Genomic DNA, 23386 nt, shown 5'->3' with positions numbered 1-23386 from the left:
GGCCTCAAAAAACATATATTCACATTCTAATCCCCAGATCCTGTGACTGTGACCTTATTTGAAGAAAGAGTCTTTACGCAAGTAATTATTTAGGGATCTTGATGAGATCATCCTGGATTACCCAGGTAGGCCCTAAATCCAATAATGTGTCCTTATAAGAGACAGAGGAGAAGACACAGACACTGAGAGGAAGGACATGTGAATGAAAGTGAAGCCAGGGCTTGGAGTGAAGCTGCCACCAGACCACCAGAAGCTGGAAGAAACAAACTCAATGCACCCTAGAGCCTGGGGAGGGAGCATGGCCCTGCCAGCACCTTGATTTCAGATTTCTAGTCCCCAGAGCTATCAAAGGACATATTTCTGTTGTTTTAAGCCACCAGCTTGTGGTAATTTGTTAAATCAGCCCTAGGAAACTATTATATTGTTGTACCCAACTGTTTCTCCCTATGCCTTCAAGGTATGTTTATCTACTGTTCTTCCACTTTCTCGAGAATGAGCTAGCTGTTTCATTCGCACCATAGAAGTTCTTAAAAGGCAGTTTGTTTGTGCGTCAACTTTTTCTCTAACATGTTCATTTAAGGCTATAAATTTCTCCTTTTGCATTCTAAGTTCATGATATTCTACAAAGCTGAACACATGAATTATTCATTATTTTTAATTTTAAATAGCTTCCCATGTCCATTTGACTTTTCTCACAGTAAAATTGACTTAGAAATACTACATGGAATATTTGGCCACATTTTTATTGTCTATTTCTAGATTCACATTAATCATTGGTAATAGAAGAAAATCTAGGCAATACCATTCAGGACATAGGCAAAGGCAAAGATTTCATGACAAAGACGCCAAAAGCGATGGCAACAAAAGCAAAAATTGATAAACGGGATTTAGTTAAACCAAAGAGCCTCTTCACAGCAAAAGGAACTATCAGCAGAGTAAAAAGGCACCCTGCAGAATGGGAGAAAATTGCTGCAATCTGCATCTGACAAAGTCTAGTATCCAGCATATATAAGAAACTTAAATTTACAAAAAAAATTACAAGAAATAAACCAAACAACCCCATCAAAAAGTAGGCAAGAACAGACACTTCTCAAAAGAAGACATACATACCGCCGATAAACACTAAAAAAAGCTCAAGATCACTGATCATTAGAGAATGCAAATCAAAACCACAGTGAGATACCATCTCACATCATTGAGAATGGCTGTTATTAAAAAGTCAAAAAGCAGCAGATGCTGGCAAGGCTGTGGAGAAAAATGAGTGCTGTTACAATGTTGGTGGGAGTGTCAACCGGTTCAACCATTGTGGCAGACAGTGGCAATTCCTCAGAGACCTAGAGGCAGAAATACCATTCAACTCAGCAATCCCACTATTGGGTATATGCCCAAAGGAATATAAATTGTTCTACTATAAAGACACATGCACATGTAGGTTCATTGCAGCACTGTTCACAATACAAAGACATAAATCAATGATAAATGCCCATCAATGATAGACTGGATAAAAAAATGTAGTACATATGTACCATGGAATACTATGCAGCCATAAAAAGGAACAAGATCATATCCTTTGCAGGGACACGGATGGAGCTGAAGACCATTATCCTTAGAAAACTAACACAGGAACAGGAAACCAAACGCTGCACATTCTCGCTTATAAGTGGGAGTTAAATTATGAGAACATGTGGACACATAGGGGAGTGGGGGGAACAACATACATTATGGCCTGTTGGAGGTCAGGGGTGGGAGAAGTGAGAGGATCAGAAAGAACAGCTAGTGAATGCTGGGCTTAATAACTGGATGATGGCATGATCTGTGCAGCAAAGCACCATGGGACATGCTTACCTATGTAACAAGCCTACACATTCTGAGTTTAAAATAAAAGTTGGAAATTACAAAATATATACATTCTTTAAAGACACTATTCAGAAAGCAAACAAACAAAAAATATTGGTGAAAGCGGCCTGTAATTATTTTTATTGGTGGAAAATTCAGTTCAGGAGATGTGATCCATTTTTGTCGATGTCAGGTATGTTTGAAAGAAAATGCATTTGATCTCATTCAGTATGAAGCATTTCTGTGCATATAGTATGTATGAATTTCCCATGACCTTCAAATCCTCTAAATCATGGTAGGTTTTTGTCTACTGGCTCTGTTACCTGAGAAATACCTGCTGTGTTCTATTACAATTGTGCATTCATTGATTTCTCCTTATAGCTTTCTTCCATATCTTCTTTCCATATTCCAGACCTTCATTTGTGATGCATAAATATGCACCTAAAATGTGTTCCTCTTTTTCAGTTTATCATTACGAAATATCTTCCTTTATAGTTTTTAACAATTGTTTTTTTTACCATAAACTCTATTTTCCTCTGTAGTAATTCTTTAGTTACTAGTGCTGTGTAGCAAATTACCCCAAAAGTTTAGTATTATAAAGCAACAAATACTTTATTAGGTTCATAATTTGGTGAGACAGGAATTCAGGAAGGGCTCAGCTGGCTGATTCTCTGCTGAGGTTTCCTGTGTGCTTCCAGTCAGATGTGTGGCTGGACTTGCACGGCTGGCAATCCTCTGGAGATCTCACCGGAACGCCTGTATGTGCCTTCTCCAACATGGTGGTCTCAGAATAGGCAGACTTCTTTCATGGCAACTGGCTTCCCCAAAGACTGAGTATTCCAAGCGGACCAGGTGGAAGCTGGATGGCCTTTTCTGACCATGTCTTGAAAGTCACACCACATCACTACAGCCATATTTTACTGGTTGAAACAAAGGGAAACAATCCCAGATTCAAGGGAGGGAACAGAGAATCTCTACTTCTCAATGGGAAGAATGTCAAGAAAATTTGAGCCTATATTTTAAAATCTCTCTCTATATATATTATTATTAACATATAATATGTTAATAATATATTATATATTAATAATATATATATTTATATATATATATTATTACTAATATATATTATTAATATATATATATTTATATATATATAATATATATATTATATATATATTTATATATATATAATATATATATATAAATATATAATTTATATATATATATAAATATATATATTGATCACAAGGTCAATAATATATATTAATATATTATTATATATTAATAATAATTAATAATGTATATTATTAATATATATTATATTACAGAAAGTACAGAAATGTTTATGTGGTTTGCTATAATTTATATAAATAAGAAAGAATTCCATATACATATATATGTGTGTATATATTTTTGTATGCAAAAGAATATTTGAGGGAGGATATTCAAGCAAGTGACCTTCTAGGTGGCCTCTGTGGACAAAACGCAGAGGGCTGCAGGGCAGAAATGAAAAGCAGACTGTGTAAATGTTTGTACTATTGACTTTTTTTTACCATGAATAAATAAAATTGAATTTAAAAACAAAACCTCAGGCTGCCTATTGGGAGAAGATATATGTAAAACATACAATTCACAAGGGATTCTTTTTCAGGGTTTATAAAGAATTCACGTAAACTAATAAACATACACACACAACCTAATTTTGTAAAGAGTGACACAAGTCTATTCACAGTCAACTTACTGAGATAACACCCAAATCCTGAAAACAGAAATGCTCAGTTTCACTGATGATCAGGGAAGTGCTACTGAAACCACATGAGATGCAATCAGACGGGCAAACATTAGAAAGTATCACAACATCCACTCCGCTGAGGATACAGAAGAAGGCAGCTCAGGCGCTGCTGTATATTAAGACAAGATTGAAACAATTTGGTAACACCTAGGAAAGCTAAAGATGCATCTGCCTTATGACCCAGCCGTCCAGCCGCAGGAAATCAGCCTAGAGAAACTCTAGACGGTTTCTGAGGACATCCACAAGGGTACTCACGCTGCACTGTTCATGTCAGCGGAAATTAAGAAATGCTCATCAGGCTGGGCGCAGAGGCTCATGCCTGTAATCCCAGCACTTTAGAAGTCCAAGGTGGGCAGATCACGAGGTCAAGAGATCGAGACCATCCTGACCAACATGGTGAAACCCGTCTCTACTAAAAATACAAAAATTAGCTGGGCGTGGTGGCAGGCACCTGTAGTCCCAGCTACTCGGGAGGCTGAAGCAGGAGAATTGCTTGAACCCAGGAGGCAGAGGTTGCAGAGAGCGGAGATTGTGCCACTGCCCTCCAGCCTGGCACCTGACAACAGAGCAAGACTCTGTCTCCAAAATAAAAATAAAGAAAAGAAGCTCACTGCTTACCGGGAGGCAACAGGGCTGTTCTGCTTTCACAGCTGTTTGCAGCTAATGTCCATCCACATCAGCCCAAAGCAACAAAATAAACAAAATAACAAAAACGTTGTGTCAATTGTTTGCACTTGGTGGTCATGGTCTAGATTATTATTTAAATAGCGAGTCATTAAAATCGATCCTTTAAAAACTAGGTCCTAAAATCCAGACCCTTTAAAAATGCTTCCTGGTCCTTGTCAAAATATTTCACATTGACAGGTAAGTGTAGGTGGACCTGGAGCTAACAGTTAACAGCACTACCCAGAAAACATTACTATGTTGCCAAATTTCTCTAGATCTTGTTTCCTTAAGAAATCGAATGGTCATTCCCAGGCCCAGCTTCCTCTTTGCTCTTCCCTGGCCACGCCCCCTTGTCCCCTCCCAAACGTAACCTTGCCCTGAGATGGGAGTGCCTCTTCCTGTCCAGGATTTTATATTTTCTGCATGCATGCATGTAGGCATAAACAATGTGTGGCCCTGCTTTTGTGTGACTTTGAAAATCTGTGACGTTGGTGACGTGCTAAAGGGATCCTTCTGCAACTTGCCGTTCCTTCACTTCATATTATCTTTAGTGAATTTAAACATTTTGAAACAGGACGTCGAAGGGAAGTTAGTCAAGTATTTTAACTACATTCCATGGTATGGCTCTACCCCACTATATTCCTACTGATGAGCATTTCTTTTTGTTGTTTTTTTTTTTGAGACAGAGTCTCGCTGAGATTACAGGCCTGAGAGCTTATTTTTATATTCCTAGAATCACTGAGTGACATCAATACTATCACCAACTAGGTCATTTATGAGTTGCACAATGACTGTCAAAAACAGTGGCAAACAAATAAGTTTTTAAGAAATTAAGTCAGAAAAGGATTTGATGCATTTTAAATATATTTTTTAAAATTCCCTGTAGAGATCTGTACAGTGAAAGTAGGTCCTCATCCTGTTGCCATCCACTCAAAAGATGTCATAGAATTACCATTAAATAGAGCCTAGTGGTGCTTTGTTTCTAAGTCTTTGCCCACGAAGCAGATCATCTCTATCACCTCCTAAACAATTAGAGGAAAGCCATATTTTTAAGTTATTAAACTAGACACATTGCTTTTGTTCCCAGCATCCTGCCTTCCCTCCCATCCATATGGTGACCGTGGGAACAACCATTCTGTACAATACGATGCTGCTTTCTCAGCATCATTGATTGAATCAGAATTGGGCTTCTAAAAAGTCGGGTCAGTCAGGGTTCTTCCCTGAAATTTTTGGAAAAACATTATGTAACAAGAGAGAAGGACGAAACTGGTATGGATGACAAAAAGGAGGGAGAGGAGTCTTGGCAACCCGAGAGTTCCTTTCTTCAGTTTTTGCTGCAATTCTCATTCTTTCTACAGGCTGGCTGCCTTGTGAAACAGTCAGACACTCGCCTAGTAGATCTCGCCTTCCTTTCGTTTACTTAAGTTCATTCAGATTGAATTTCTGAACTTGCAGCAAGGAGCACTTTCCATGAATACTCTTACTGGCTGTTGTTTAGCATACGTGCAATGAATAAAAATAATATCATAAAAACTGTGACACTGATATCTGATCAATTTGTTTACATCAGGACAACTCTAATCACATAACTACTTGAATTATATGATACAGAATAAGTTACACACAATGCAGTTGTTTCCTGACACACTCTTTTCCATAAAATTATCGCTCAATCCTTTGTCTCATCTCTAAGGATGAATCACTTGTCATGATGGTCCAGGAAGACAGAGCTCAGTGTGACCATGAAGCTGTGTCTTGCTCCTGCACCTGAAGGCATTTCTTTCCAGTAAAGTAGATCAAATAAAGCACTAATTGTTTCAATATCCAAAGAATACAGAACGTCCCTTGTCATCTAACTCATTTTGGTTAAAAACTAAACAATAACCATAATGAAGTCATAACATCAGGCAAAGAAAATGCTACACTCGAGAGTTCACGCTAAGAGTCTGAGCCATCATTGATGATTCTGTGTGTTACTGAACACTTTGAGATTATTGCATCCCATCCACTGTCACCACCAAAGGAATCAGCAGCTTGCTATCCCTCATCGTCCAGTGACAGCCCGTCACTGAGCACGGATTTCTCACTGGGCATGGCCTCGGGGCTCCAGAGCAGTGGGAGTCAAACAGGCTTCCTTGGACCTAGCTCCTGGGAGGAACCGTAGGCCAAGAAATCAGGTTCCATTCTACAAAACCACTACGTTCAGGAACTATGTGCATGGAGGGAAAGAGCTGGGCTCTAGACACAAAAGCAACATGTCTGGAATTATGATTTTTTAAAAAATCACATAAAACCAGGAGAGGCCAAGCCCACCCTTATTTTAACCACAGATGTTCCTTTTGATCTGCTTTATATTTGAGGTTCAGTGAAAGATTTAAGTTGAAATACATGTGACATCATCAAAATCTAAGTTTAACAGCCACCAACGCAGGGACTTTACAGAATTAAAAAGCACTACGTCCTCCGTGAAGGAGGCAGCTAATACTGTCATGAAGGAGAAAGATCCGTCCAGTGTTTCTGGTTTACTGTGCTGTCCAGAGTGCAAACCCTTTCTTTTTAAAGCTTTTTCCTGCTGAGCCACAGCAGTCCTGTTTCTCTTGCTGGAGATAGTATTCAATGCCACAGTAAAAACTAGAAAGGATTAAGTAACTCTGTAGCCAAACTCAGTTACCAACAGGGTCTCTTTTGAATACTTCTGACTTGGTCTTGTTTGTTTAAACTCAAACCCCTCTGCCTCCCATCAGTCTCTGAGCTTCTAGACCAATCCACAGCTCAGAGGCTCTGGAAGGGCAGGGGGCTGGGCAGGAGGCAGGGTATGGTTTGGTCCCATAGAACTTCACTTCCTGTCTCTCTTAAGTTCTGGCTCTTCTCACTTTTCTGAACAACAGATGACACAGAGATGGCCAAGTATGGCCTTTGTAATGGGAGAGATCCAAAGCACTCTTTGTTCCGCTAACTGTAGCCAGTTGTCTATGGCTTTGGTAACCCTGAAGGGCAGCCCCAAATAATCAGAGGTTCATGCCCCTTACCACCGGGACACATGTCCAGTGATGACAGGCGACTGCATCCACCCTCCAAGCTTCACGCCTTGAAGCTCGCCCCTTGTTCCTTGGCTGTGGGGGGAGAATGTTCCCCAGACTCTGTCACAAATAATGGGTCGGTCCCCTGAGAGTTGGGAATGAAGATGGCAGTGGTTGGTGTGTGGGTGTCTTCTGAGCTGGTTCCTCTCGTGAGCTCTGGGGAGAGATGACATGAGGCTGCTTGGGCTCTTCAGTGCCATCGTGCCTCAGGCTTGTTGCTGTCCATAATTCCAAGACAGTAAGAAAAAATCTTACTAGCAGTCAATTACAGGTTGATGGATGATGGATGGATGGATGGATGGATGGACAGATAGATAGAATGACCAGATAGAGATCTCAAATATGTAGCATGGGTCATATGCATTCTGGGGACAAAAGGAACACTATGGACAGTTAAGTTTATTGTTTAACTAAAAATAAATTTATATTAAATTTTTTAACCAAACAATAACCTAGAAAGGGCCTAGAAAGGTACTTTGAAGGATGGACTATAGCAAAAAGACAAGGCTCTCTGGGTGGAAGAAGCCATGTAGACAGATGTGTGGCAATGGGAACTGGGGATGGGCACTGACTGCAGGTGCTATGATTGTACCATTTCTGAGTGCGGACTCTATGCTAGGCATCAAACTACGTGCTTTACAGAAAACCATTTTAATTATTCTTTGTAGCAACTTTGCAAGGTACATCTCATCAATGTCCTTTAAGAGAGGAAAAAATAATTAGCATTTTTAGTGATTATACTGGGCATAGAAAAAAAGGCCTGATATTCATTACCTCATTTAATCTTCCTTCTAGGGAACGAAGTTCTATTTTTATGGCAGGAACTACAGCAATTATATAGCTTGTTCTAGATAATAAAATCAATATGTGACAAAGCTGAACTTCACGCCCAGACATGTTTGTCCAAACAGCCAATCAAGCCCTCTTGTGAAACCCCACTAGGAAATAAGTTTGGAAAAACAAGCTGGACATTTGGAGCATTGTTAATCTAGTCTAAGGATGGAGGAATTAACTTTTATGAATGAAGGACCAGTGGAGGTTTTAAAGATAATTGTTGCAAAACCAAAGGTCACCTTTTGAAAATTAACCAGTTTACAATGTTCTGAGCAAAGTGTGAGTCAAAGAAAGGAGGAGAGAGGGAGTGAAATAGGAGAAAGTAATCTCAGTGGCGGAGCTGCTGATGAGGGAGGGAATATGCTGTAGAGAGCAGGGAAAACGAGATGACCAAGGGCCATAAAAGGGGATGACCAAAATGCTTAATGGCTAATTTGATGTAGTTCCAACTCTGGATACCTGAGAAAATGATGGCCCCATTTACAGAAATTTGTCAGACCTAAGGAGATGATCTGAAAGGGAATTAGTTTATTATTCCCTGTGAAATAACATGTAAATGCCTGATTCCATATCGCTTACAACAGACCAGAAATTCATATGTTTCTACTGGAGGTAATCTAGGAATGGTCAATTTCTGGTATTACCATATCTAAGAATGACAATTCTTCCTTAATGCTTAATTAGAACAAGGTATCTATGCATTGTTATAAATATTATTACACCATACTAATGAATTAATAACAGTGCAATTTGTAAAAAAAAAAAGGTAAAATGAAAGCAGAATAATTCCACTGTTTAAACTTAGAGTGACTTTTCTGATCTTCAGTATCTTGAAATTCAAATATAAAATTCTATGTTTTGAAAATTTCCCTCTTTCCAACTAGGAACTTTTGCCCGGACTCTTTCCAAACAGGACTCTATGCTACTCTTTTTCTGCTTACCCATCCTTACTTAGGCTAAGGATCTAGAGGAAAAAGACCACATAAGCCACTTAACTTTCTGAATAAATCAAATGTGGACAGCTGGGAGCTAGCCACATAATACTCATTTGGTGGAAGTCCCAACAAACTGTTCATTTCTCCCAAGTGTTCCTTTTCGCTATATTATAAGCAGTAAGTTGCTCCCGAGATGCTGTGGAGTATACCTAGTCAATGTGTCATTAAACCTTTGCTTGAGTCCTAGGACTTCAGACCCTCATCCTTAGTTAGCTCTAGGTCATAGGTAGAAAAATACGAAGCGTAGACAAAAATTTAAAAAGCCTTGTGCCTCAAAACACAGGACACACTCTCAACTGCTTACATTTCTAACAGTAGAGCATAAATTGCAAAATATGAGGCTAAAATTTGACTGGTAAGACTCGATCTTACCATGGAATCCCATTTCCACAATGGTGACAGTGGGATTTGGCCGGCAGCAGTGGGGAAGGGGAGGACAGAGGCTGCTCACGAGAACTAGGAATGAGAGAATTTATCCCAGATAGAGGCGCAGGATGCTAAAAACAAGACTTTTCTGGCAACGTTAGGCACCACCATGCGGGAAACGTTTATTGGTGTGACCTTTGGTTTAGTGTGTGAAGGTTTATATGATTGGGGAGAACCACAGGATTCAGATTTGCAGAAATGAAAGATGCATAGTAATGAAGCTCGTTCTGTATTCAAATGGCCACAAGTGAACTATATATTTAGGCAGGTGAGGCTATATGCATATTACAAATCAACAACAGAAGGCAAAGTCAATGGTGCCTCTGTATCCCAATAACAATGCATAAAACGTATATTTCAAAGCTAGAAAGTGATAATCACGGAAAATTTATAGGAGGGATATCTGAAAGGCAGCTGAACGGCCCAGAAGCCATAGGGAGTGCACAATTTCATAAATACTGAAAAAGAATGATTGCAGGTCCCCTACCAAGCCCATTATATGTGTCAGAACTGTGGAAATTTGAGGACAGTGATTTAACGCCTGGGATGGTGACTGCCAAGAATGAATATGTCACAGTTTCTCACAGGGTGAGGAAACCATCGCAGGCGGGCGGCAGCCAATCGACAGCCTGCAAAGAGCCCACTGGCCCAGGCCGACTCCAAGTAGTGCTTCTAGGGTGCCAGAGAGGCAGTGTTCAAGGCAGACTGGCCACTCTCTCAAGATGCCACTGGGGAGGGAGCCCCACAGCCTTCATTTAAGCTTGGTTCTATTGTAACCTGGTCCGCAGTTGCTTGAAAGCTCCTGTGGCCAAATCACTCACAAGCAATAAAATGAGTAAAAGCAAAAGTGATAATTCTTCTATGCTGTCTGCAAATATCAGCTCAATTACCTACTGGTCATGTGCTCACAAGGCTCTCTATTACATTTTGTGGGTAACAGTCATTTCTTGGAATTGCACTGTCCCATACCAATGGGGTGCTCCTTTTGGTAAAAGTGAAGTTAGATGCAGTAGGTATTTTTCTCAGTTCTTCTTATTTATTGGATGGATTCATGTGGCGAGACTGATCATCCCTGCTCTTTCTTGAATTCTGTCTAGCCATCTCAACTCACCAAGACAGAGTCTATATAAAGCCACCGGGTCTTGTTCTGACCGCCAGTGATGAAGGACGTGGTTGAAAACATACCATGGGGATTTTTTAAAAAGCTGCCGTCATCCTGTGATCTAGAATAAAAACCTGAATTTCCAACGTCTCTGGTTACTGTGATATTCTCAGCAACTTGCTCTTTCTGTGGTAGGGCACCACTGTTTTATGTTTTCCAAGCAGCATTTTTCTCCATATTGTTTTAGACATGGTGCCATTATAATCACTTGCAATTGACCAGTAATTGTTGCAGAAGCAGGCCTCCCTCTGCCAGTGCCACCCAGTTGCTGGACGACACCCAGCTGAGTGCAGTAAGTTCCAGAATCCAATCAAAGCTGAACCCCATCAGTGTCCAGGTTTCTCATTATGAAGTTGAGCCAACACTTGCTTCAATGCAATACCTCCCTCTTACAGGGCACACACAAAGCTACTCCATTTGAGCTGTAATTCAGGCCCCTGAAATGCCTCTGCAGGAAAACTCAATAGGAGACTCAGCCTTGATCATTAATTCGTGTTCGGAGATCTTATTCTTGCAATTGTCTTTATAGCTGAGATGGCTATGTGTGCCGATATCCCATCTGGAAAATGGGAGGATGAACATTTCTTTCAGGAACACGAGAATAATCTTAACTGAAGAAACAAAGCGTAAAGTGCATCCTATAGCCTTAGCAGAATGAGAGAAGAGCCCCAGGAAAGAGAGCTATCTGTGAGTATTCATCCTAGTGTTGGTTTGTGATGAATTTTGCATCATACAGAGAAGTGCAAATCCTGTACTAATTAAGCCTCAATAGTTTTCCTGCCTTCTGAGCTATTCAATCATGAGCAGCCTAGAGTAACAGGAACAGAATGAGGGCTTATTAACAGGGTCCTCTTGGCCGTAACCTGCTGTATGTAAGATGACACTAGTAGGATGAGGGTCCTTATCATGCGGCCATGAGGCTTAGACACAGTAGTGGCTCAACACAGGTGTGCTCTCTGATAGAACTTTCCACTCCATCTGTTAATAATGTGGTGATAATAACGTGCATTTATTGGCTATTATTGAGAAATGAAAACATGGCTATGAACCACGATTCACATCCACAATTTAGAGCTTGGCATTCACACTTACGGAATTTACAAAACTCTTAAAGATATTTTTCATGACAACATAAGGTCCCTCTGTCACCCAGGTCTGGGTAAGCAGCACCTCACAGTATGTGCTCACTAGCACTGAGACCTCCAGCCTACTGTATACAGCATTATCCTGGGTACATGTGACCTCCTATTTTCATAAAAATGACAATATTCAGAAAATTATCATAAAGATGCAAGTCTTTGAGAGAGAATTTACAGTTTAATTTTTCCAAAAAAAAAAAAAATGACAGCATTTTTCGGCAGGTGGACTGCGAGAAAATGAAAGTGTGCCGGTCCCACTGCTGATAAACAGGGGATGTTTCAGCCTGCTGGGGGAAGGATGTATCACTGCTACTGGGGTGCTGGCTCTCCCCCAGCCCTCAACTCATTCACACTGAAACCTGGTAACGTGGCTGATTCATAAACACAACTTTCCCCAGCCGCAATTCCTTGCTTTTCGAACGTCGCCTTTTGTGCTCTGATGATTCATTTAAGTCAGCTCATCTTAAAATTTGTTATGAATTATGCTTCTCTCACCCAGCTTATTTCAATGACTGAAAAACAGGAGAACCTCTTAAGAGGATCTTTTACTGTGTGTGTGCATTTGTGTGTGTTTGCATTTCTGCATCTGTTTTTCTATGTACGTTTCTGGGTGTGTATTCCTATGTGTGTATTTCTGTGTGTGTGTGTGTGTGTTTCCGTGTGTGGGGAATGGTAGGAAAAGGCTGGCACTGCCTTTTGAGTTACAGATGTTAGGAGAGTTCTTACTTCCTGTGAGGGCAGGCTTCGCGGAAACGTCACACAGCCTTCAGCAGATCCCAAACTGCACGTTCGTGACAGCACAGGATCCTCTCTGGACATGTTCCTTGTTTATAAAATCCTGAAGTCTCTAAAGAAACCAGGAGGCCAGCCATGCTGGCTCACACCTGTAATCCCAGGACTTTGGGAGGCTGAGGCGGGTGGATCACATGAGGTAAAGAGTTCAAGACCAGCCTGGTCTATATGGTGAAACCCCGTCTGTAGTAAAAATGCAAAAATTAGCCAGGCATTTCAGTGGGTGCCTGTAATCCTAGCTACTCAGGAAGCTGAGGCAGAAGAATCGGTTGAACCAGGGAGGCAGAGGTTATAGTGAGATGAGATTACACCAGTGCACACCAGCCTGGGACACAGAGCAAAGGTCTGTCAGAAGGAAGGAAGGAAGGAAGGAAGGAAGGAAGGAAGGAGGGAGGGAGGGAGGGAGGGAGGGAGGGAGGGAGGGAGGGAGGGAGGGAGGGAGGGAGGGAGGGAAAGGTTGAACCCAAACCTGATTTCTATTAGTGCTTCTCCAGAATGTTAAAGAGGTTACAAAATATCACTACCTCCCCTTCTCTGTATCGGAAAGAATCAGCCGCCTGTTTCCCCGGGCTAATAATGAGCTGGCTGGTGAATGTTTCTGTGGTGCGATGGAGAGCCACAGCGGGCTCTAAGGGCCCTTCATCTTGCATGTTTACACGTTTTGTAAATGACTGAGTGTGATAGATCCCTGAATATCTCAGGACTCTTATTGAACCGTGGGCAGAAAACATTAAAAATGGTCTTAAGATATTCATTTGCCTTAGGATGCAGAAGGAATTTTACACCGTTTTCTTTACGTGTCTAGTAGATTACTATTTCCTTTATGTTAGTACAAGAGTTTATTATTCTCCATTTAATGTCCCGAGGAACCAGGTGAGACCATTTTTCGAGTTTAATGATCACCGGCATAAAATACACGACAGGGTCACCCAGGACAGGCCATCCCTTTCAAGGCATTTTGCCAAAAGAGCCTGGAGTTAATTAATTAATACTGGAAAATCCCCTGCCAGCCCCAGCTTTGAGAGACAAAAAATAATAGGAGTCTTCTAGGCTATAGGCCAATGTACCTCTTTCATAAAAATTAAAAGCCTAACCACAACTGTGATAGCAAATGTTCCTTTTCAAAGAGTAGCTAATCTAGAATTCATTATACGGGATAAAGGAAAAATAAATGACGGGCCCAGGAATCTTCTGGTAGAATATATGGCATCCAGGTCATTTTCCATCATAAGTCAAGTTACTCTGATGGCTACGTTGGAGTTTATGCCGATACAACGATACAATACAGCTTCCAGGCATTATGATGTCACATCCAACACGTGGATGACCGGCTCTGGGAATGCCCTGTGCTCACCTGGCAGGTGATGGCGTGGGCAGGAAGTGCACAGCCTGCGTTTACCTTGGGTGAACACTGGGTCTGGGCAATGCGCAAAGAACTGAAGGGGACAAGCTAGAAAAGGGCTCCTTGTCTGCCTCTATAAACCACGTGTGTGTACGTCTCAGCGAGCCCGTGGATAAAAAAGGCAAAGAAGCAGAGACCAAGAGGGAGCGCCTAAGAGGCACAGAGAAAGAGAGATAGAGACAGACAGAGGAGAGCCCAGGCGCAGGGGATGGGGCAGGCAGAGCAAGCACTTCCTGGTGAACTAGTCCCCCTGTGATTGGCTGCTCCTAGAGAACAGTTTCCCTGGAGGCAGTTGCTGTGCAACTGCTTCCTGCAATTAACTGACTTGATTGACTTTGTCTGTTTCTCCCCCTCCCTTAACCTCTTGTTTGCCAAGCCATCTGAGGAGCCACACCTTCTCCTGCAAGAGCAGGTTCGTACTAGCACACTGGACATCTTGTCAACCCACCTTCACTTGAAGCTCTGAAATAGACATAAACAAATATGTGTTCATATCCTTTGCATATTTATTCACATATAATATATGCTTACTTGAATTTATGAATATTTGTTATATAATATATACATATATTAATATATGCATATATCTGTGCACACACCTAAATTATCTTAAGGTCCATGTTAACACAAATTGGACTTTTAAAGAGGTCCTTTCCAGGGCATCATATGGGTGTCTGCACACACACACAAATAACCAGCGCTTAACACACCCAGCCTGTCTCTGCAATGAGAAACGAAGAGACACAGCTTTAGGTAGGACATTAACATCTGCATATGGCTGAAAAGCATAGCCACAGAGTAGACGTAATGACTGAATGAACAAATGAGTGAACTCTCACACATTGTTATAATCACTGAAATCTTTTCTTTTTTTAAACAGGTCCCTCGTGGCGGACACATGTGCATCTCAAAGTGCAAAGCCCCACTGGGAAACATCAGTTTGGGGGTCATGATTTCACGTAGTGCGTGAGCAGTTGGCTTAAGGTGGTCGTTTCAATTACCTATAATAATTGATAACTGGAGCCAAAGCTTCCCATTTACCAATCGCTTAGTAAATGTTTTGGGGTTAGGGGAGAGAAGGAAGGACTCCTCACATTCTGCCATCACAGAATTATTTAATAAAAGTCAAGCAATTTTGTCAAATAATTCTGTGTGAAAAAGTATATGCAGATATATATTTATGTGAGTGTGAATATATATACATATACAAAACAAATATATATTTATGTGTGCATGTATATATACATATATAAAACAAACACATAAAATAAATAGAACCAAATGAGTTACATTTGCCATTATAAATATAACCACTCATTGTTACCAGTTATATGATCAATATTATACTAAACAACCTAAACAGTAATTAAAACTAAATTGCTATTTTGAATAAATAATGTTTGTAATGGGTAGAAATATTTGATTGATGGGTTTTAATTTTTGAGCATGGTTCCACTTACACTGTATTGATGTATGTTTTTCTTTTTTATTATTTCTAAGAACTATGATTACAACATTTTCTCTAAGAAATATCTTGAAGTGCCTAAACCTTGCTCAGCATTTCTTTCCATATTCAATTTAAAAGAAGAGAATTCTCTTATGATGGAAGCATATTCACTTGGACCTAGAACTCATTCATTCTTATTGCTATGGAAGGCATGTTAAAGATACTATTTCCGCTTTCCTAGGAGCATCCAATGTAACCATTTTTTTAAAAAACTAAAATTCAGGCCAGGTGTGGTGGCTCAAGCCTGTAATCCCAGCACTTTGGGAAGCTGAGGCGGGAGGATCACGAGGTCAGGAGTTCAAGACTAGCCTGACTAACATGGTGAACCCCTGTCTCTACTAAAAATACAAAAATCAGCCAGGCATGGTGGCATGTGCCTATAAACCCAGCTACTCAGGAGGCTGAGGCAGGAGAGAATCACTTGAACCCGGGAGGCGGAGGTTGCAGTGAGCCAAGATTGTGCCACTGTACTTGAGCCTGGGTAACAAAGCCAGATTCCATCCAAAAAAAAAAAAATTCAGTGGGTCCTGCCTATGCACAAGGATGACAAATGTAATCATTCAACAACCCCAGAGGAATTATTATTATCTCCATTTTACAGATGAGCATACTGGCTCTTGGAGAGTTGGAACACTAGCCCCAAACACAGAACAACATGAACTGAGACGGGACTCAGACCCAAGGCAGTCGGACTCTAGAGTCGAGTTTTTAATTCAAGCTGGGGCCGGAGGAGAGACTCAACTTTGCTCTGAGCCACTGACGAGCTGTAAAGTGAGATACTTATTTGAAGTAATAAAGAGGTAATTCTTTACCTAGGTTATCCTAAATGTTTCTCAAGGGAAAGTTTTCTGCATTTCCTTGTTATAACTAATCATTCTACCAGAATAAGACTTGCATAACGTTATCTATTAGAAAAAAAAAAAAAAGAGGTTAAATAGAAAGACAAGTGACTGAGTGACACCACTGAGAATTCTTTAAAGAAAGCAACCAGCTCAGTGGGGGCACCTATATTTAGCCAACGAGTCAGACACATTTTCTTACCTAGGAAGCCAGTGGGCTGAACCAACAGGTTGTAGTTTCAGTTGAAAGGAGACAGGAAAAAATGTTGTGAAGGAGATTGAAGAAAAGAACTCTGAGAATAGGATTACTGGAAAGAGCAAATGATAGGAAAAGGCAATGCCAAAGTCAAGTCAGACAAAGAAAACGGGTGGGGGTGAAGCTGGGGAGGAGATAAAGGAAATCTGAAAATAAGAAAAATAAGTTCCTGAAAAGAAAAAGACGAACATACTTTTCTAGTTCTTTCTTTACATTTGATAAACTTTGGAATTCTACCTACTCTCATTAAAAGGTCTTCTGCACATACGTGGATCTTTCAGTCCCAGGAAAGTATGACTGTCTTGCTACTGAAACTGGGCCACACCAAATAGAATATCTTGCTTCTACATGTATGGAGTATTAATAATTGCACAAATTAATTAATAATTGCACAATCCCTTTTGTCAGAAGAAACAGACAAGCTTCTGGAAGGTCTCAGAAAAGCCAAGGGCTCCACTTCTGTGAAAGAGAATTGTTTTGGAGTAGTGGGTCAGCCCTATCTCAGGAGAGACACTTCTCAGCTACAGGACAGCACTCAGATATCACAGGAGACGCCCTGTGCTCTCTCAGATGAGGTGACCAAAATGCGGTTTGATGGCCCTGAGGACAGACACATGCTGTACATTTAAAACTTTGTTTTATATTTTATGTAGGACATTTGATGCCATGGAATCCCTGTTTAATTGAAATAATTTGAATATTTCTTCCACACTTTAGTCAACAATATTTAGCTTATCTCTACCTGCTGCCTTCATTCTCTAATTGAATAAACACATAAATAAATAAATTTTCATGAAAAAAATTCACAAATTCAGCAAATTCTGTTTCCTAATTCTCCATTGTTTCAATTGATGGCATGATTTAAAATGTGAAGGAAAAAAAATATTTCACCTGATTTACAATTATTCTTAATGGTGTGTTTTTGGCAGAAAAGGAAAGTACCCACATATGTAACTCACCTTTGAAATTTCCATAGAAAGATAACTCTTCCTTGTAGAAATCTGGATCATGCAAATACACCACCAGAAAACTTAAATGTAGACAAAGATATCAAGACAGAGTCTGAACTTTTATTTAGTTTCTGTTTTGTGGTCTACAGGAGATTCTTGTAGGAAAATATTTGACTCATTTTAAGGATCTGAACAGTTATGTTTCCAAGGATTGAAGCTTAAAAGGGACTGTGGGGCTCTTTGTGTCTTTCTGTTTAAAAATCAAGCTAAATGGTATGCCTTCCAACAGGAACTGTGAAGAAAATAAATAAATATATAAACGTTTTCCTTTAAGCTACCACTGTATTTTCTCGCCATTGGCTATTATGGTTCCAAGGACTGGATCGAACCAGCTCACCTGCTCCGTGTTGCTCTTTTCCCTCAGCAAATCCCATGACTCAGAAGGAACCCCTCACCATCTTCCCATTCCCACCCGCATGCCGACCCACAGAGCTACCTCCAAGCTTGATCCACCCACCCTCTGTCACCACCATGCCTTTCCTTCTCTCAAAAGTTAGCATGAAAATATCAATGTTGCCACAATTTGTTGGAAAAATCACAAAATTACAGTATGTGAAAGAGCATCTTGAAAATTGAATTGGAAATTTCTCTGATTTTCGCCTTAACACTATAGAATTTTATTTCTAGAATTTTACCTTATATTCTTAATTTTTTTTTTTACCCACAAGGTTATTGAGAAATCAGCTATCTTTTGTCTTCAGGACATCTCTTGATTTTCTAAAATGAACCCCAAACTTAATACATCCAAAATAGAATGCAAGCCCTCTATCCAAAACAAAGCAAAATTTTAAATAAGTAAATATTCTTTTCCAAGTTTTCAAATATTCTTTTTCTGGGTTCCAGAGAATAGCATAATCATCCCAAGATCCAGAAATCTTCCTTGATGTCTTCGTCCCTCTCACCTGCCTCAGATAATCCACTACCAATCCTCTCTGTTCTGCCTACCCCCAAACCCAAGAGAATACAGGTGAAGTATTCCTTATCCAAAATACATCAGAGCAGAAAAGCTTCACATCTCAGATACTTTAGTATTTTCAAACATTTTGCAAATATATAATAAGATATCTTTTGGTAGAGACACAAGTCAAAGCATGAGTTTCATGTGTATTTCATATATACGTTATTCACATTGCCTAAGGGGGATCTTATACAATATTTCCAGTAATTTTATGTATGATTAAAGTTGGTGTTTAGTACTTACATGTGAAGTTTTCTGCCTGTGGTGCCATGTCAGCACTCAGAAAGTTTTGGACTTTGGAGCATTTCAGATTTCAGATTTTTGCATACTCAACCTTTACCACCTCTTGTAGGACCTTGGAACATTCTCCTGACTGTTCTCTGTTCTCTCCTTTAATCCATTCTCCATCCTGCAGCCAACAAGGTGCCCTCTACAAGCACCTCCCTTCATCCTTCAGTTACGCCCTTCAGGGGCCTCCCAGAGCTGTTATTCAGAAGCAATAATCTCCATGTAGCCCACAAGGTCAGCCTGTATGGCCCCATCTGTCTCCTCTCTTGTCCCATCATCTCCCCTTCTCTGCAACCATCTTGTCTATTCTTCCCAGAGAATACTCCTTCAAGACCTCTTCGCCTAGCTAACTCCTATGTTAAGAGACACTAGTGAACAGAAACGCAGTGGATGGGATTCTTCATGGATGTCACCACTGCTCCATGGATGATGAGGATGATGATGATTATTACTGCTATTATTTGAGACAGAATCTCCATCTCTGTTACCCAGGCTGGACTGCAGTGCCATGATCTCGGCTCAGTGCAACCTCTGCCTCCTGGATGCAAGTGATTCTCCTGCCTCAGCCTCCCAAGTAGCTGGAATTACAGGTGCTACTTGTAGCCCTGCTAACGTTTTTTAATTTTCAGTAGAGATGGGGTTTCACTATGTTGACCAGGCTGATCTCAAATTCCTGGCCTCAAGTGATTCTCCCACCGTGGCCTCTCAAAGTGCTGGAATTACACCCATGAGCCAACATGCTGGGCTGATTCCTGGATTATTTCCACAAAAATACAAGAAAATTCACAGAGCCATCTCAGGAGCCTGGTCAGGAAGAAAGGAAAGATGAGCATAGCTAGCCGGATAAAAGCGATGACACCAGTACCAACTGGAGACGGAGGAAAAGGGGAAAAGCCTTCCCATTGGTTTCCTCTGTCCCCAAGCGGGGTGGGGTGGGGTGGGAAGCGGGAAGACCTACTGACTGCTTTCCTAGCTTGTCAGTGACACATGCATATTTATTATGAAAGAAAATACATAAACATTGGGATTGGGCAAGAAGCCACACTTGTATCTGTCAATGAAATATAATCAATTAATTTTTTTAAAAAAAGACCACACTTTCTGACACTCCAGGATGGTGTCCGCGGCGCGGGGTTCTAAGCCCTGAGGCTCAGACTGGCTCCTACCATGCCCCTTCTGAAGCTTCTGTCACAATCCTTAGCGACGCATAACATGTTTTTCTGCCCATAAAACAATGGGAAAACCATCAACCTTCATTGCGTATGGTTTTGACACAAAGTAACGCAACCAGTTTCTCACAGTCAACTTTCAGAATAACATTGCCTTTAAGTGCCCACTTCACTGAAATGTGCAGAAATCATTCTCAGAAATTTCTTTATTCCAGATCTTTCACACACCAAGTAAAGATGTTTGTTTTTTCAAAAGGTTGCTTAATGATCATTCTTTTTGACATTACACGATGGAAAGTCAACAATGTGACATTTGCCATAAGAAAAACAGAAAGATGGGACTGAGAAATACAATAACAAGAGCTGCCGCTGCAGCCGCCAGGAAGTCTGGGATGATTTTCGGTGCAATTTGTTTCTCTTCGTCTGGCAAAGGTTTTGGCTTCAGTTTCATGTTCTTTGATTATTATTATGCTTGTCTACTAGTGAGTGGAAACTGCAAGTACTCTCTCTGTCTTTCCACCCTGGACGAGTGAAAGGAAGAAATGAGCCAAATTCAATCTGAACAGGGTTTAAAAGAAAACTATTCCACTATTGGCTCCAAAGACCCAGAAGGGTGATGTATCTATAGAGCTCCGTTCACTGATGGTTCAATCACTTAGCCTCTCCCGTGTGTGTCAGAAAAAAACCTCTGATGAGCAGTGCGAGGGTGCGGGGCTAAATCCAGAAAGATATGCCACATGCTCTCTTGGAAGTAATTTATTCAGGCTAAGATATCACCACCTTTATTTCTGACAGAGTGGGCATTTCTCAGGGATACCAAAGCTTCTCTATCTAAAGCAAAGCCCCCAGTAATCTGCATCACAAGGCACTTCAGCCTCAGGTGTCGTGGATGTACAAAACCTTGCTTCGCTCGGCAGTGGTCATTGAAGAATGACCACGTGAATAAGTGTAACTAACTACAGCCTGACCAGGTTTCCTTCTGTTGCCCAAGTTTTAAGGCCAAATTGACCTAAAACTGTAGCCCATTCCATTTATAGTTGGTGACAATATCTACAGGGGTAAGAAAGTCAGGGTGAATTAGATGGAATTTTTCAAAGGAAAATGCCATTTGCAGGGTGGACTTTTTTGAACATGTAGGGACTACAGCTATGTCTATTTCAAAGACTTCCTTTTTAATTTAATTTATTTATTTTTATTTTTTTGAAACAGTGTCACTCTTATTGCCCAGGTTGGAGTGCTACGTCTCACTGCAACCTCTACCTCCTGTGTTCAGCCTCCCAAGTAGCTGGGATGACAGACGTGTGCCACCATGCCTGGCTAATTTTTGTATTTTTAGTAGAGACGGGGTTTTGCCATGTTACCCAGGAGGGCCTCAAACTCCTGGATTCAAGTGATCCACTGGCCTTGGCCTCCCAAACTGTGGGGATTACAGGTGTGAGCCACCACACTTTGCCTCTTTTTTTCTTTCTTGTTTTAAAGATAAGGTCTTGGCCAAGTGTGGTGGCTCATGCCTGTAATCCCAGCACTTTGGGAGGCCAAGGCAGGTGGATCACTTGAGGTCAGGAGTTCTAGACTAGCCTGACCAACATGGAGGAAATCCGTCTCTACTAAAAATACAAAAAAAAAAAAAAAAAAAAAATTTAGCCAGGCATGGTGGCCCATGCCTGTAGCCCCAGTTACTGGGAGGCTGAGGCAGGAGAATCGCTTGAACCCAGGAAACGGAGGTTGCAGTGAACCGAGGTTGCACTATGGCACTCCAGCCTGGGCAACAAGGGTGAGACTCCATCTCAAATAAATAAATAAATAAATAAATAAGGTCTTACTCTGTCTTCCAGGCTAGAGGGCAGTGGCCCACTCACAGCTCACTGCAGCCTCAAACTCCTGAGCTCAAGTGATCCTCCTACCTCAGTCTCCTGAATAGCTGGGACTACAGGCATATGCCTCCACAACCAACTATTTTTTTAAATATTTTTTGCGGGGGAAGACAGGGTCTCACTATGTTGCCTAGGCTAATCTCAAACTCGGGCCTCAAGCAATCCTCCTACCTCAGCCCCACATAGCTCACAGTTCTTTAAGTCACAAGTTCACCTGCAGAATGGCTGGGTTCTCTGCCTAGGGTTTCACAAGTCCCAAACCAAGGCTTTGGCAGGATTCGGGTTCATCTCGGGATGGAAGCCTCTTCCAAGGCCATCCAGGCTGTGACAGGATTCTCTCCTGTAGCTGTAGGACTGAGTCCCTGTTCTCGTGCTGGCTGGCACCAGGCTGCTCTGCGCGCCAAGAGGCCATTCTCAGTCCTTACCATGTGGCCCCCCCATCCTCAAATTCAACCACAGAAAATTCTCTCACATCAAATTCCTCTCCTGCTGGGCTTCTCTGGCGTGCTCTTTCCCAACCTCTAGACACAGATCTCAAGGGCTCAGGACATGAGGCCAGGCCGCTGGGGATAAGCTCCCGTCCTAAGTTGACTGTACCACACAAAACCTCACCATGGAGGTAAGCTCCATCCTGCTTGCAGACCAAGGGTACTGCAGGGCACGTACAGTGGGGTTTGCAGATCTTGGGGCCGTCTCAGAATCCTGCCTCCACACAAATTTTGAATTTTAAGGAACTCCCAGTTCCACAGATTTGCCTGATGGCTTTTCCCCGTGTACGGTCCTGGGGCACTGGGCTGAGGTCTGAGGTCTGAGGTCTCATAAGACGGCTCAGCTCACTCCTTCAGCACCATCGCTTCACCCTCTGCTGGGCTTGGGGCCAGCCCAAAGCCACCCCTCGGGGTCACACGAAAGGTGCTCGGGGTCCACTGCTTCGAGCTGTCATCTATCCTTTCCCATGTCACCTCTTTCCGAGTTCTATTTTAGTTATTTGGATGTTACTCATTTTTGTGGATCTTTTGACACCTTTAATTGCTCTTCTCTTCCCATGCCTATTAAGTTTTCTCACCCTTTGATATTGGCATTAGGAGCATTTGAAATAATTTGCCAAATGATGTTTTGCCACTGCTGTTTTCTGTAAGTCACACCGCTTTGCCTTTAGCCCTGCGTTAATTTTGCTCTAAAGCATTAAATAGCATGAAGTTGGGTTATTTTACACACAAGACTGCGGGGTTTCCTAGATTCAAAGTCTTCTTTCTTCATATATCCTGACTCAAGACAGAGGCAAGTTAATAATGCAAATTTGCTTTGAATCAAAAACCAATTTTTAAAAACAATATCATCTTTTAGCACACAGGTAGGGT

The 23386-nt window shown here is 41.2% G+C and overlaps 1 protein-coding gene and 2 long non-coding RNA genes across 13 annotated transcripts in view; 1 reads left to right on the top strand and 2 right to left on the bottom strand.

The window, feature by feature from the left end:
• The window catches only part of LOC144579808 (uncharacterized), a 177023-nt gene that overhangs the window by 74639 nt on the left and 78998 nt on the right, over positions 1 to 23386 (bottom strand). The window lies entirely within an intron of this gene.
• The window catches only part of ST18 (ST18 C2H2C-type zinc finger transcription factor), a 319368-nt gene that overhangs the window by 217288 nt on the left and 78694 nt on the right, over positions 1 to 23386 (bottom strand). The window lies entirely within an intron of this gene.
• LOC118148584 (uncharacterized) lies at positions 14071 to 16678 on the top strand. The gene is made up of 3 exons (XR_004735444.3): positions 14071 to 14536; positions 15005 to 15108; positions 16233 to 16678. It is a non-coding gene; the product is annotated as an uncharacterized LOC118148584 (long non-coding RNA).

The sequence above is a fragment of the Callithrix jacchus genome, chromosome 16 (assembly GCF_049354715.1).
Source record: "Callithrix jacchus isolate 240 chromosome 16, calJac240_pri, whole genome shotgun sequence".
NCBI lineage: Eukaryota > Metazoa > Chordata > Mammalia > Primates > Cebidae > Callithrix > Callithrix jacchus.
The sequence above is the reverse complement of the archived record's forward strand: the minus strand, read 5'-3'. Positions and strand labels throughout refer to the sequence as shown.